Genomic DNA, 15,316 nt, shown 5'->3' with positions numbered 1-15,316 from the left:
AATCAAACAGGCTGGCAGAATATGTGGACGCAATTAGAAAATATAGGGCGAAACGTAATAAAATTAAAATAAAATGAAAACAAAAAACAGGTAAACCGTTTAGCAGAGGGACGAACAAGGGCTAGTTGATGCACAATCTGTGCTCGAATTCGTGACAGGTAGACTGGGCAAGTTGGTACGCATTCATCTTGTGATATGTGCCGCGCTCACGAAGCACGAACGACAGAAAAGAATGTGCACAGTACACGCGCTGACTCGCAACTAAAGTTTATTAGGGGAGCACTACCATATATATCTAGGAACAGGAAGCAGCGGCAAAATAAGACAACGTAATACCGATACGTCGTAACACCTTTGAACTTTGAATCATACGCGTAATAACAGTTAAATTTTGTTATCTGCTATCAAGGGGCAGTCGAGCGTACGGACCACGGATCTGAGAAAAAGCTGAATATTTCAGCTACCTCATAGTGCAGCGTGGTATTCGCACACACACACACACACACACACACACACACACACACACACACACACACACACACACACACACACACACACACACACACACACACACACACACACACACACACATATATATATATATATATATATATATATATATATATATATATATATATATATATATATATATATATATATATATTGGCGGTCAACGCCTACGTTAAACATATTGGCTGATCCGTAAAAGTGAAGCACGCAATGCTGAAGTTTCTATCGGCCATGACAACACCTACCGTAGCTCTCGGCAATCTCACGGCAGCTTCATGTTTTGTGAAACAGAAGGAAAACAAGAGGGAAGGACGTTCGCATATTGCAAACGTATTTCGTCCTCCGTAGTGGATACTCGCGATGATGATGGTAATGATGGCGACGACGATGATCAGCTCTACGGCTGATCAGCTTTGATTATCGTCATTATATTTCGTGAACCCTTTCCCACTGCAGGGGTTAATAAACGTCCCGAAAAGCGTTGCCATCGCAATATCATGGCATCATGATCAGCCGTGTATACTGACCCAATCTCAATTCAACCTCAACGAGACTGTCTCGATTCGCAAGGCTGAGGCGCATTTGAAAACGAGTCGCCGTGAAGCTGCGCGCTTCTCTCTTCCTGAAGTGAAGTGAGCACTCACCTTTTACACACACGAGGAGCGTCCGTCATACACTTCGGGTCGGCTCGCTTGCAAGCACACCTGCGGGAAGACAGAGCGAGACGGGTCACCTCCACCCGCACTCTGGTGCATCCTGCTTATACGAGGTCCTGCAATCTGTGCGTGCGTACGCGGGATTGCATGCGTTGGCGACGAAACTCCAGCTGTCATCCAATGTGCGTGCGCAGCTGGCAGAGAGGCTGGCTATACGCCCTGCGTCATTCAGGCCGCAGGAAGGCACGAAAGGGGTTCCGCGGTGGAGGAGGCGAGTTCGTGGGTGGGAGTCAACGTCAGGCTCGGAAGTAATGCACCACTCGGCGCTCGACTTTGACTCCCGGAGCGATATTTATATAGGGACGCAGTCCGTGTCGGCGAAAGCAGGCGGCACAAACGAACCGCGGCAGGAGTATTTTGGGTGCCACCTCCGCCAACCCGAGCGCACGCAATGTGATGACAAGGAATCACCTCTGAGAAATCTGTGGCTCGCACGCGTGTTGATTTGCGGGGTATCGTGTGGCAAGCAGGTATTCCGAGCTCTCACCTCTTGGTGGCTCGTTTTTCACTTGCTTATATTTTTCTTTCTCCTGCAAGTTTTAAAGACGCGGCTACTTTCGCGTTTATTTATTCTGCCCCCCTCCCCCCCGCCCCCCTTGAGGTCGCGAGAGTGACTGCTTGAAAAATGGCAGTGTTTATTTAAAGCGACAGAATAGCACCTTGGTAAAACACTGCTTGTGCGTCCTACATAATTTGTGACTGGCGCTAATGGACACGTAGGTGGGCGATCTTGGGACATTTTCTCACTCTCTATATTATGGAATTCTAATGAAAGCAGCGAGACTACAGGAAGACAGGACACTAATATTAACTTGCCCCTGTAGCTGATTATCTGTCTCGTTTGTTTCAGTCGCGATTAAAAAACTGGGCATAGTACCTTGTTTTAGTAAGTTCATTTGGTGAACTTCGTTAACGGCGGTTCACGCCGGCAAGCCTTGCCGACTGTGCTGTTACGTTACCATGCAATCCTGACCGTTTGCTTCAACCATGAGCGCAACAGCTGCAGGTGTTCACTGCGGTTAAACCAATTACGAAAATTTCCATGAGAAACGCTAATGACAGGCGTTTGCGTAACAAGAGTTGCCAGTCGTTCACGTGCCGCCTCAATGTCACCAGTCACGCTGAGCACATGGCTTTAGTTGAAATTGATGTTATTTTTTCTTTTTTTCGCGGAAACAGGTTGTTTCAAGGATTTAAGTCAGGTGCATTAATGCGGACGTAGACTTAATCGTGAACGGCTAATGTGACAACCTTGGCTGAATTGGTCGTTGCCGTGGTATACGATCTGTATGTAGCCCAAATGCTTTAGAAAAATAGCGGAAAACAAGGCAGGGATTGAGAGAGCTCTGACTTCTATAACTTCTTTTCCCCAACTCTTATCTCGGTAAGTGAGCGGCGGAGATAGCAATAGAGACAATGGTGACACAGAAGTCAAGCCACGCAGAATCACTTTGCCATCGCCAAGTTATATAGTTCGAGAAATGGTCTCGTAGACTGGTCCCTTCCGCCTCTGTATACTTCAACATTACCACGCGTCCAATCGGATCGCTGTACGGCGCCTCGTTCCCAGGCGAGATTTGCTGCCATCGTGCCAATGTCATATAGTAAATCAACCGGATCGCGACACTTGTGAGAGTGCCGAATCTACATCGCGCGCGATCAACGATGCTCACCGATTGCCGCACGAAAGAGTGTTGTTCACGAATGCTACGGTGCATGCAGGTAGACGCCTCGCATACGCACAGCAAAATGCGGGAAGGCATTCTAGCTCCGCGGTGACAGCAGTCGATGATTTCCCCAGAGGATGGAAGATATATTGACACCCAGACATGCCGGTCACTACTTTCGCTCGTTATATACGCTGCATGCGAACGTCTCGCGTAGGCAAAACGCTCTGTGCTCCCGCGTGTTTTTCTGGCACAAGGTTGAGATAAGCGGTCGGCGCGAAATGTTCTGCGCAATCTTGAGAGGATGTTGTTGCAGCTGAATGTGGGACATCCTACTTACATAAAAAATGCCGTACCCGGCCCTCAGCCGCTTCCTTTCTTTTATTGTTATTATCATACATATTCGCATTTCTCCTTCGCTCTATGCACACAAGAATACCCATATGCGTAAGAAGTGAAACATATACAGCTCTCCGCGCATTCTAAAATCTGCTAAAGCGAAATATCCGCCTGGGTTTTCAAGCTTTGCTTGCCTGGACGAACTGTTGGGAGCCGTGATTGAAATTCAGCGTATAACACGCGCGTATCTCGGCACAACCTGCTTTGAAGCGGTGGCTCGCAGTGCACGCCCTGGGTCTGTGCATCTGATTGCTGCGGAAGCACACGTGGCAGCACTGGTGCGGCATTTACGAGTTTACGAATGCGCGTTCGAAAAAAAAAACAAGCAGAAAGACTCCCCCCACGAAAAAGCGAGAACTTTTCTCGGTGGCGCGCTCGTAAAACAGCGCTGAACTTTTGCTGCAAATCTGCCCGAGACAGAAGCTGCCGCGCAGAATTCGGGAACCGCATGACAGGAGGCGGGGAGTGAGTGCGTGCCTTGACTTTGCATACGGACGCACACGCCCGCGCACGACCAGCGGCGCTGTTTTATCGAACCGGCACTTTATTATCGACGCTCGGTTTCCTGTGTGCGGCCTTGCGGGTCGAGCCGAATTGCGGCGCGCACACCGTGCGCCACGGGAACGCTCTCGGTCTACAGGTCCGCTGAGATTTCTCTGCGTCGACAGATGGGGCGGCTCTCGCATTTCACAATCACCAAAAAAAGCAAAAATAAAGTTAGTTGCGTTTATTTTTCATCAAACAATAAACGTACATTTTTAATGCAGAACACTCATCCCGTAGACCTAAACGTTGGAACTATACGTGTTCAAATGTCTATTTGTTCTTATACGTATAAAAATAATTGTTAAAATGAGGCCCGAAGGGGCGCAAATAGTATTCCCTATCGCTAGCCGACGTCATGCTAATCGTGATTTGATGTTGGGATAGTAGTAGTAGTAGTACTAAATTGTCATTGTTTGTCTTTTGTAGTTGCGGTCATCAGCATCGCCGTCGTTGTCATTGCAAGCGTATCTATATCCTCGCAAGCTGCCGGCACTTGCACCATAGAACAACTCCTTCGACCAAAATCTCCCTATAGGTCACGCTGTACCACTGGTCTAGTCTCAGTCTGCTCCAAACAGTATCTGGGAAGGCGCAACACATACCGCATAGTAAATTCGGGTACTACGTCTTTTTGAAACGTGTGTGTAAACGCACTGCGTACAGGATTGAACCTACTGAAGCGGCAAGCTGTAGATTTCGTCACTGAAGAAACCACTGAACGCAGTGCTTCTCTTACAGCGAAGCTTTGTCTGCCTCTTCCCCGAGATTTGGCATTCGTCGTCGTTTACGCGCCGCATATGTTTGTGGAGATATATAGGTGACTTGGGCCCCTGGGTGTATGCACGAATAGACATCTTGCTGCCTGCTGCTGTCTGGCCTAGTAGCAATTTGGTTTACAGAGTGTGTGCCCCGCGGTATGTGCCCATTCTTAGCCAATCGCCCAGAATGGATGTGCCACTTTGACGCAAGGGGCATAACTCCCTAAATGCATTTACATATGTGTCGTAATTATGCAATTAGCATTTTTAAGATGCTTCAGGCATATTCCGGTGTCTTTCTGGCGGTCGGTCAGTCATCTAACCGTTTAGCCGCCAACTAAAGTTACTGGGTAGTCCGTAGTATAATCGGTAGAGCATTGGAATGCTGTGCTGAGGGAACCATCGTCGGATCAACTTGAGGTATGTGACACTGGGTGTGTGCCACTCTTCAATAAACCTCATTCAAGCTAACTTGGGTCGCTCGGTATGTGCGACTTGGTATGTGCAACAATTAAAGACAAAAACTCATTAAAACTATATTCAGTGCTAGGTGGAATCGAAACCGCGTCATAAATGTTCAGGTAATCTTGTCTGAATATATTATTCACACACGAGCCACGCGCGGAGTGGCATGGCATGTCCATATGAAAGCGCGAGAGAGAAACCTTGCTGCATACACGCCTCTTACGTATACCGCGTCTTTTCGGCGGCAATGTGGTTTGTCGCTAAATTGCTAATCGCAGTGACGTCGACATTCACCGTGAGATGGGTTCTCCCGGAATTTTTTTCTCTGTGCGTGCACCTATCGACAACGCTCTTCCCTCGACAAGCCTCATGCGTACATCGCCTGCTTGTGGTCGGGACACAGACAGCTGACAGATACACAGGCTGCGCTCTTGTCATCCGCTGCTACTGCTACCACGTAAACTTAAGCACGCTTCACGGAATTTAGGTTCCGACATCGCGTTGAATCTGCGTGCTTCTTTTTTCTTACCGTATTGAGATCCAGGCCGTGTTGTCCCTCACGGTGAGGTGTATGTGCAAATATGGATGCTGCATATATATGATACATCAACGGACTTCTTTACAGTCTCCCCTCTCCTGTGTGATTGATGACTGTTTCAGTTACGTGGACCAGCTATCCTACCGGTGTTAATGTCCCTATAGCGACGATATTTGCACGCATGCATCTTGTGACTGTATGTCTATATAGTGGGTTTTGAGATTCTTTTCGCTTCTATACCGACTGTTGTTGGAAGTGGCTTTCAGGAAGGCGTACACTGCATTGATTGGAATGACCGACAGAGCTGCGTGCGACGTCTGCGGCAGCGAAGAGAACATCGAACACTTATTGTGCCATTGTCATCGATTTCAGTCGGAAAGACAAACATTATCTGTCGCATTGCAACGACTGGACGATCGGCCGTTGTCCGTGCAGGTGCTACTTAAGGAGCGTCCCCCATTGCTCGTCGGCCCACAAAGCTGTGAAGGCACTTTTGTCTTTCTTGAGGGCGACTGGCCTCTGGGAACGCCTTTGACTCGCTCATGCCCTCCGCGTGCGTGTGCCAGCTCATTGCGCATTTCCTCTCCCTCCCCATCCCATCTTTCTATTCCCTCTTTCCCGTTCCCCAGAGTAAGGTAGCCAACCAGACGTATTTCTGGTTAACTTCCCTGCCTTCTCTCTTTATTTCCTCCTCCTCCTCCTCCTCCTCCTCCTCCTCCTCCTTCTTCTTCTTTTAGTCGTTGTTTTTTCAATATTCTTGCATGAATATAGTGTACTGGGATCTCGAGATGACCGGTTCTAAAAAGGCCTAACTTCTCATTTTTCGATGTATCTAATAAAAGAAATCTTCCCGCTTCCTTTTGTTCGGGGTCAAAAGGTAGGCTGCTCAAACACAGACTGCGGCATTTGTTTTTCTGTCTACGTGAATAAGGACTTCCTAAGATCCACAGTGAGGAATGAGTTAGTAGAAGATTAGCATATCAAGTTGTTGGTAGAATATTAATTAAATACCCGATGGCAGGGCATGTTGATGTACTAATATTCATATGATGATACTTATAGCAACACGAATACGTGCAAGAATGTATGCATACGTTACCGTAGGTGTGCACGAAAATATGTGTACAGGAAAGCAAGTTGCACAGAGACGTGGTGTGCGTAGATAGCGTTTATGATGGACTTGAACCGACCTGTTGCGTGAACGGACACTCGCCAAATTCGCCGGTTGCAAAGTCGCGTGGTTGTTGTGCTGTGCAAGGTGGTTCTAAATAAAACCTCCCTGGTGGCCACGCAAACTTCTTCCTGGGCGCATCATTTGAAGGCGTTGACACCTGTCTTTGCTACAATGCAAAGTGCCAGAGCGTATTTCTGGCATATACTTTCCGAGGTATTATTTCTGGCCCACCATCGGTGCGCCCATTTCCGTTTGCGCGATGACCGCGTGGAGATTCTTTCTAAAATAGCGACCACGTGGTAGCCGGTCAAATATATAGGATGCTACATGGTGCAACTTTTGGCGAAGCTGTAACGGCGTGGTTTCGATGCAGTGTGAAATGGACGCGCTCCAGGTGACTCCATGCCGGAAATACCTCAGCAGTTGAAAAGGGCAGACCGATGGGCCAATTGGTATTGATTGGGTCGTGATGTGCAGCGAAAACGGGCCACGCGTGACGGCTTCGTCTCCTCTTGCGTGCCCCTTTCTCGCTGCATGGCAGGTAAGTAAAAAATACGTTACGTGTTGCCGCGTTACGGTTGCGAGAAAAGAAACGATATACTTCACGGCATAGTGACCTAGTGTGCTTGTAGAGCCCTTCGGTACTAAGCATACAGGGTCTTGAAAGTTAAGCTAACCGTACTTTTAATAACAGCGCAATGGCTATAGCTACGCAAATTCTGCTTGCACAAGTGGTGTATGGGCATTGGCGGAAGCAATCTGCGGCAAATTAGAGTTACCAAGCTCATAATAACAAAATATTCTTTATTAACTTTTGGATATCACGATTATGGTATATGTGTATATTTGGAAGGTTAAGACAATCATATTTGAAGAGAAGTTCACTTTATTTGGTTTTCCTGGAGTGCTTTGATTCCGAGACATTCAACATCAAATTTTCACACTCAGTAAGCTGATTTCCCATTCTGGGACGTAGATTCTGACACAACGTCAAGCCCCCATTGTGACGTATATATATAGCTTACTGCGGGTGGCACATCATTTGCAAGCTGGGCGAAGTTGAAAACAGCTGCGCTCTTGCTCTTGGCTGGACAATAAATAAATAAATAAATAAATAAATAAATAAATAAATAAATAAGAAACAACGGCTGACTGTTTCCCTTTTCCTCACGTTCACGCTTCTTCGTGGCTTGACGTGAGAGAACGGGAACATTGATCACCGGCTGATCAGCGCTGATCACCAGTGCCTGATAACAAGGAGGGTAAACTGAATAAGTTGCAGTGATACATGTCGAAAATTTTGCGCTAAAGCCAGACAAAGGCAAAGGGAGAGAGCACACCACGAACGCTTAATTGGTAGTAAGCGCTCGTTCTAGCGTCTGGTTTTAGTACAAACTTTTCGACATGAACCAATGCCTGTCCCGAGGACTACACTCCAGTGTTACCAGGCAACGTCCCCTCCCTAGAAGCGGGCGGCGTAGACATCCTTGCAACAGGAAGTAGTTCGGTTTCTGCCGGGAGCCGTAAACAGGTTGTAAACTGTGCGTTACCGCTGCTTTGCTACCTGCAAAGTCCGAGTTGCGCAAAGGTTAGCTGCGGCAAAAACAAAGTGTGGCGCTTTTGAAATGGGCCGACAGGGATTTCGACCTTTATATGGCGCGCAAGTTCTCCCGCGTGACTGCCGGGCGACGACCTGCAGCTCTTGCGTGGTCAAAAAAAAAAAAAAAAAAGAATATTGAGAAGGTATGCACAACTTTCAGCTACTACCCATCCCGGACAGCGAACAGCTCTCATATCGCGTGCGGCAGTGATGACACAATGGTGATGACGTTGACGTAGAAATTCAAGTGACACTCCAATGTCTTATTCCAGTTGAAGTTAGCGAATGAAAGGTTAATTAAGTTGTGTTTGAAGTCACCCTAAGACGTTAATGACAATTGCAACACGCAAAAAAAAGGTTTAACTATGGCTAAAAAGAAACGTCAGATTCGTTATTCGGAGCTGAATTGACCTATCTCTATGCCACGAACGTTCTTGTACAGCCGTATTTCTATGCGCGTGACTGCTAGTCCTTTAGGGACGACACGAGACCTGAAGGAAATGCTTATATTTAGTCAAATTGGTCCAAATACACGGTGAACAAGAATATACAATGAGTAAAAAATATTTAACGGAAACTTTTTCACCCATGAATTTCTTGCATGCGGTCTGCGCCAGCACCGAAAGCGAGCTTCACCTTAAGCCACAAATGGCTTCGTGCGGAACTCGTACAGAGAGTCCTAGTAGAATGTGAAGCAGGGCTGTACATTGCATTTCCTCTACATTACAGGTGCGGTACTGCTGTAGTCGGGGATTCTTCATCAGCCTATCTTCTCTGCCTTAGATGTAGATGTGAAACCTTGGGGTTAGTGTGAGAGGAAGCCGAAGTGATTCTTTGATAGAACGCCTGTACTTTTGTCTCCGCTTTTTCGCTTTGTTTCCCTGCATTTCTGGGAGCTGCCGCTCCGTCCTTGCGGCAAGGGATGAAGAGATTTCCGAGGACATTCCAGAAGCGCAGATAACGAAGGTCGGATAACGTCCAGAAAACGTGGAAGTGCGTCAAGCGATACAGACAGCGAGGCCACTGAGTTATGTTCGGACAGCTAGGACTCGTCGGACGATGACTTCAAGGTCGTGATGAGTAGATCAGCGAAAAGAAGGCTACTGCAGGCATCTTCGTCGGCGAGTGCTTCTACCATGAAGAGTGCACCGCAGCGCTGGCTGCACACTGTGCTCTTTACGCCCGTGGACTCGGCGACCAATTTGCGGCTCCTTAACAGGGAGGTCCTCTCTTCATTACTCGAGAGAATCGCACCAAATGAGATTAAAGACATGAGAATAAACTCGCGCAAAAATGCCGTGGCAGTTGATGTGTTACATTGCAGCGCCCTACAAGGCCTACGTAATAAAATACCGAAGCACCTCCAGTGTTTCAAGTGTTGCAAGATTGGCCACGTAAAGTGAGAAATTTCGGTCTTTCAACATCGTTTTCTCGGCGTGATTTTAGACCACCAGCTTCGATGGACTCATCATTTGACCGCCCTGGAGGACCAAGGTAGTTGTGTCATAAAAATTTTCGCAGAATGGCAGAGACGAAGCAGGGTGGAACAACTGCATCTCTACTCTATGTTAACTCAGCACTTGTCAGCCAGAAAATTGCTTACTCCGCCCCTCTATTGCACAAATTATCTGCGACGTCTTTTCACCGACCACAACTGTTGCAGGCTCGCAGTTTACGAGTGTGCCTAGGAGTTCCGCAAGTCACCTCATTATTGCAGCAACGCGGGAACCACATTTCACCGTAATTTGCAGCCTGGAAAGATACCGGCATCTCTTCAGAATTTCCACCCAGCATTCTGCGCAGCCACTTATTTCAATAATAGCGAACCATCCGATTGCACATATACACGCCGCGTTTCAAGAGCATAGATCACGACTTTCACGATCCGATTTTTTGCACTCAAACCTCTGCTATCCACCATGGCTTCTACAGGCACCGAAAATAGAAACATCAATTGAAGGTATTAAAAATAAAAAGGATGTTTCCACATTAACAGCTAAACAATTAGCCTTACATAAGCTATTTGACAAGTACCAGGAGTCTATTCACGTGTACACGGACGATTCTGTAAACGAAGTGCGACTGCCGCTTATGTTACATTGTCGCGTATACCCAGCTGTAGTACACACGCTGAATGCGTATCCAGGCGTTTGCACTTCATGAAGCGTAAGCGTCAACGCGCGAAGCCGAGGCAGACCTGGTTCTCCTCCTTTTCAGTCCCCTTGCTGTGCCATACCATGTGGCAACATCATCCTTACAGGTAGAATACGCGTGTGGGTTAGGACGCACGTCGTCACCAACAATAGCGGAGTTAGTGGCAATTCCCCAAGCCACTTATATTATCAAAACATATGAGACACCGAAAAAGTGGATAATTTGTACGGACTCCTTATCGGCTTTAGCATGTCTTGAAGATATTTATGGCAACCAACCACATGCACGAACAACACACGCAGTACTGAAGAGTTTAACTCAGGCTACTGGAAAAAAAACAACATGGAGTGATATTACAGTGGGTCTCAGGACATGCTGGTATAGCAGGCAACGAATTGGCGGACTCGCTGGCAAAATCGGCCAATAAAGATGCAGAAATTCAGCTCATCCCTTTATCATTAATGGACAGGCAACGCATATTAAGATAACTAAAGGACTTGTGTATGTCAACCTACTTCAATGAAAATACTAAAGAATCGATTCTTTACTAAGTGGACCCTGAACTCAAATACCGGCTGGATGTATAACTTTCGATAAGTACTGAGGCACTAATTCATCGACTGTGCCTTGGGTCAGCATACACGAGACATTTCCTATACCGCATAAGACGGGCTTCTTCCCCGGCTTGCTCCTGCGGCAACGACGATGAGGATGTTCGCCATCTCCTCCTCGAATGCCTCAGACACGCGACGCGAGGACGGCAGCTAAAAGAAGTGCAACAACCTACTGATCCTCACCAGCCTCTCTCACTCGCAAAAGTGCTGGGCCCATGGCCATCGAAAAAAACGCGGCAGAAAAGCATTGAGTGCATTCGAACATTTTTACGAAAATACGGACATCCTTAAAAAAAATACTAGATATGGCACTGAATAGACACACAATGTAACTAAAACTTACTTTAGTTATTTGTAATTATTAGCACTTGTATATTTCGTGTCATACTCTTTTGTATTCTGTGTTAAATTCACTCTTGACTATCATATTCCGTGCGTGTATTATTTTAACTTTGTAATTCCTCATCTGTTCGCATGCTCATCTCAGTCTACATCGCGGCCGCTTGCGTCACTTTATTTGTGACTTTGTTTACAAACTCATTGGGGTGCGTCTTTCCTTTGCCTTTTATAGTTATATCTTCGCGGATGTATAGGACTGTGCGCTGCATTTCTGACCCTGTGACGTCGTTCCTTTTCATTTTCCTACTACTTTTTTATATATTCTTATTTGTGCTATGAGAAAGGGAGTAGCCGTCACCATTATAGGGTGCCTGCCATCCCTTTCTTTTATTTTTCATTTCTATAATAAAAAAAAACTGAACAATTCCTGGCGCTGTGGGTCAACGGCTGCTGTGTTCTGTTGCTTATAAGAAGGAGGATGAGGGGGAAAATGAGAAGGAGAAAGTATTAAAAAAGGATGAAAGCGTCTGGTCAGGTATATTCATCCCTGGGGAAAGAGAAAATGGGATAGAAAGATGCGAGAGAAAGAGAGGAGGGAGGGAGGGAGAGGATGGACGCGGTGAATGCATCCACGCGCGTGGTCGGCTTCAAGCCGCTCCTGCAAAGACGTTCCCACAGGTTAGTGGGCCTCAAGAAGCCCAGAAGTTACTTTGCTGCCTTGGGAGCCGACGAGCAATGGGAACATTGTCCGAGTAGCGCTTGCGCGGACAGCCGCTGATCGTCTAGACGACGCAGGGCGTTGGAGAGCGACTGCCCTTCTGAATGAAATCGGGGACAGGGGCATAAGAAGTGGCCGACGTTCTCTTCGCAGCCACAGACATCGCACGGAGCACTGCCAGCCATTTGGATTATTGTGGTGTAAGCCTTCTTACACAACAACGCCGCGCACTTCCTGGGCGCGGCATCAATCAGTAATCAGATATCAACAACGATCTCTAAAGATACACGATAACGAAATCAGTCCTGCAGAAATCACACGGCAGAGGAAGAGTTATGACACCGAAAGTTCTACACGTGATATTAGCAGGCAGCTGTAAGGATCCCATACCGATTCCTGTGAAAGAAAGTTTCCCTGTCTTAGATAAAATTCTGTCCTAGTGTCTTGGACGTATTTTCTTGCAGTACCGGCGTGCCTATACTTGCTTGTCAGAAAAAAAAAAGAATTCTGAGCGATAGGAAACCTTTGGCAGAAAGGTCTTTATTGCTGCTCGTTGCAGAAGCCTAGCAGTTTTCCTCGCCAAAGGTGTGACATTTCTCTGTTCCTGGATTGGCGCGTCTCTTCTCGGCCGGTGGCGTCCTTTTAAAAGTAGACAGGTGGATGCGTTTCTGGCGTGGCCACTTCGTCGTCTCCTTCTTCCGGCAACGCCTCCTCTGCGCCGTCCTCCACCGTCGCCGGGGTATCCTGGCCTTCGTCTTCGATGACGCCCACGTAACCGCTACCTGCCGGCTTTGGCGCTGGCCGCTGGGCTCCCCTGCGCCGACCCACCAATTAATTGCATTGAAATCACGCGCGCTACTGTAGAAAGGAACATCGGATTAAGTAGGCATATTTTGAGAGGATGGCTCGTGGCACGATTATTGAAAGGGAGATAAATAACATTAGGGCAACACTTCTGATATGGAGGCGTTGTCCGGGAAGTGAAGCAGGAGATGCCATCTTACCACGGCTACCAAAGCCCTAGCGTCGAGCTGCGACTCTATGCGCTTTATACGCAGAACAGGGAAAATATAATTTATGCTTATTTTGCACGCTCTCATATTGGGAACGTGTACCACAGCGTACAAGATTATTCTAGCAAGTTTTAAATCATACTACCCGGAGGGCTTATTTTTAAACGGTTTTCGGAGCAACGTATTGATTCTAATGGCAGTACTTGATCGAAATTTTAGCAACGATGTTGGCCTTTCGTATTGTCATTCTACAAATCTGTTTGTATCACCACCGAAAACCAACAAGAGCGTGATTTGTGAAACGGGGTGCGATGGTATATGTATGCATTTGAGATATATAGGGAAGGTGCTAGTGTATACAAGAACTTGGAAAACGCCCCTTTCGACAGATGTCTTGGTCTTTTCCTGCTGCGGTACCACCGAGAGGAATGAAATGAAAACCATTGCATTCACAAGGCATACAAGTTGTTGCTTATGTTTACTACAATTCCGAATTGTACTTATCACGTTATCAGAGAGCGCTACCAGCGAGCATAGGCGATAATAACGTTCCATATACTGTTGTGCACTATATACGCTCTCGCACAGTGGCATGTGGGATCCTCGCATATGCCGCCCACCCAAATTATCCTTGCTGGATGTACATTCGAACAGTTTTCTGTGGTCCTCAGACAAAGACAGGAAAGAGTGATCCGACTAAAGCGGGGGCTATGTTATGCGTTAGGGACTGATGACCAAGTGGGAAAGACGTACTCGAGCGTTCGGGCACAAGGTCCGCCTACGGATTCCTCGGCACTGCGAAGAGAGACATTGCGCGAAATTTCATCACTCGGACGGCCTGGCGTTCCACCGAGCGACGACGGATGCTTTCCGATTCCTTGAAGTCAAGGTGTTTTCGTTGCTGGGCCGCGACACGTCCTACTTTCTGCTTCCCGTTTTTCCTGGGCAGACGGGCTTCCACATGGCGCGCCTCCTTTTGGGTTTTACGCCAGAAAGCTGCGCTCAGCTCCTCACTGAGTCATTCACGCGGAAGGGCATTCTGGCTCACGCATAGCTTTGCAGTTGTGTGCACAAACTGGTCGTAACTGTCTTCGGTGCTTTTACGAGCGGCGTCGTATGTTCGAGCCAAGCAGGAAACGCGACGTTTGCTTGAAAAACGTTGGTTGGTTGCGACCGCGCTCTAAACATAGCTTGAGCTTTAGTCTGCGTAAACCACTAAACCATCTGCAGCTGTGACGCTTGCATGGCGCTGGACCTCTTCGACGTCAACCAGTAGTCAGACGGAGATGGATGGAAGAACGGCTTTTACAGGTTGCACCTACAGGGGCTTCTGCATTAAGGCGCCCGCTGAAAGGCTGAAGGAAAAATATCGCTGAGGCGCTTTGGTGCCTCGCCGCTACAGCATTGTATATGAGCTGCTTCGATAACACGTCTATGCTTGCAGTACGTCAACTGAGTATGAGCTGCGCGAGAAGAATACCGACGCAGACCACGCACGCACGGCGCCGAACGCGAGTGAATTTGATTGCGAAAGATTTTCATTATTTTGTTCCCTCTGTATCTTTACTTGGTTTAGGGCTTTGTCTTTTAGTTAGAATTTTCGAATAGCTGGCTTTTTAGTAGGCCACAGTATTCCATTCTGTCGCAGCTAATAAACAACATTTTTCGCTTGTACCCGTCTTCATTGCCATGTACGTCTTTTCTCTCTATATGTCTCTTCCGCACAGTTTCCACTTAGACTAAGAGTGAACCAGCGCAAAGTTCTACTGTAGCGTAACAGCGCCTATTGGGGAACCAGTATGATGGTGAAATAAGAAATAATCCCGAAGGAGCTACAACAATCATCATACAAGACGCGTGTTTGTCTAGCAATTTGCTGCTTTAATAAGTTTCACCAACTGCATCACCCGATGTTTCGCAGATGTTGACTAGAATATAGTCACTGGAAACTTTTAACAGATCGACTCCACACATTTGTGATTTGAAGGCCACAGCGGAAAGCCCGTCCATTAGTTAATAGCAGTTCTCAGAATGGGCTTCCCTGTCAGATCTAGGGGCGCCTGTGTTGTCGGAGCACTAGTGTAAACCACTTTCCTGACTTATCT

General features: G+C 47.2%; 2 protein-coding genes across 2 annotated transcripts in view; one reads left to right on the top strand and one right to left on the bottom strand.

Annotated features, from left to right (window-relative positions):
• The window catches only part of LOC142578827 (GSK3-beta interaction protein), a 613,414-nt gene extending 612,149 nt beyond the window's left edge, over positions 1 to 1,265 (bottom strand). Inside the window, exon 1 of the mRNA XM_075688447.1 lies at positions 1,155 to 1,265. The gene's annotated coding sequence lies outside the window, so the exon portion shown is untranslated. The remainder of the gene's footprint in view (positions 1 to 1,154) is intronic.
• Positions 1 to 15,316, top strand: part of LOC142578823 (uncharacterized) — a 524,047-nt gene that overhangs the window by 283,491 nt on the left and 225,240 nt on the right. The window lies entirely within an intron of this gene.

Source organism: Dermacentor variabilis, chromosome 4, assembly GCF_050947875.1.
Source record: "Dermacentor variabilis isolate Ectoservices chromosome 4, ASM5094787v1, whole genome shotgun sequence".
NCBI classification, from domain to species: domain Eukaryota; kingdom Metazoa; phylum Arthropoda; class Arachnida; order Ixodida; family Ixodidae; genus Dermacentor; species Dermacentor variabilis.
This window is presented reverse-complemented; position numbering and strand designations above follow the sequence as displayed.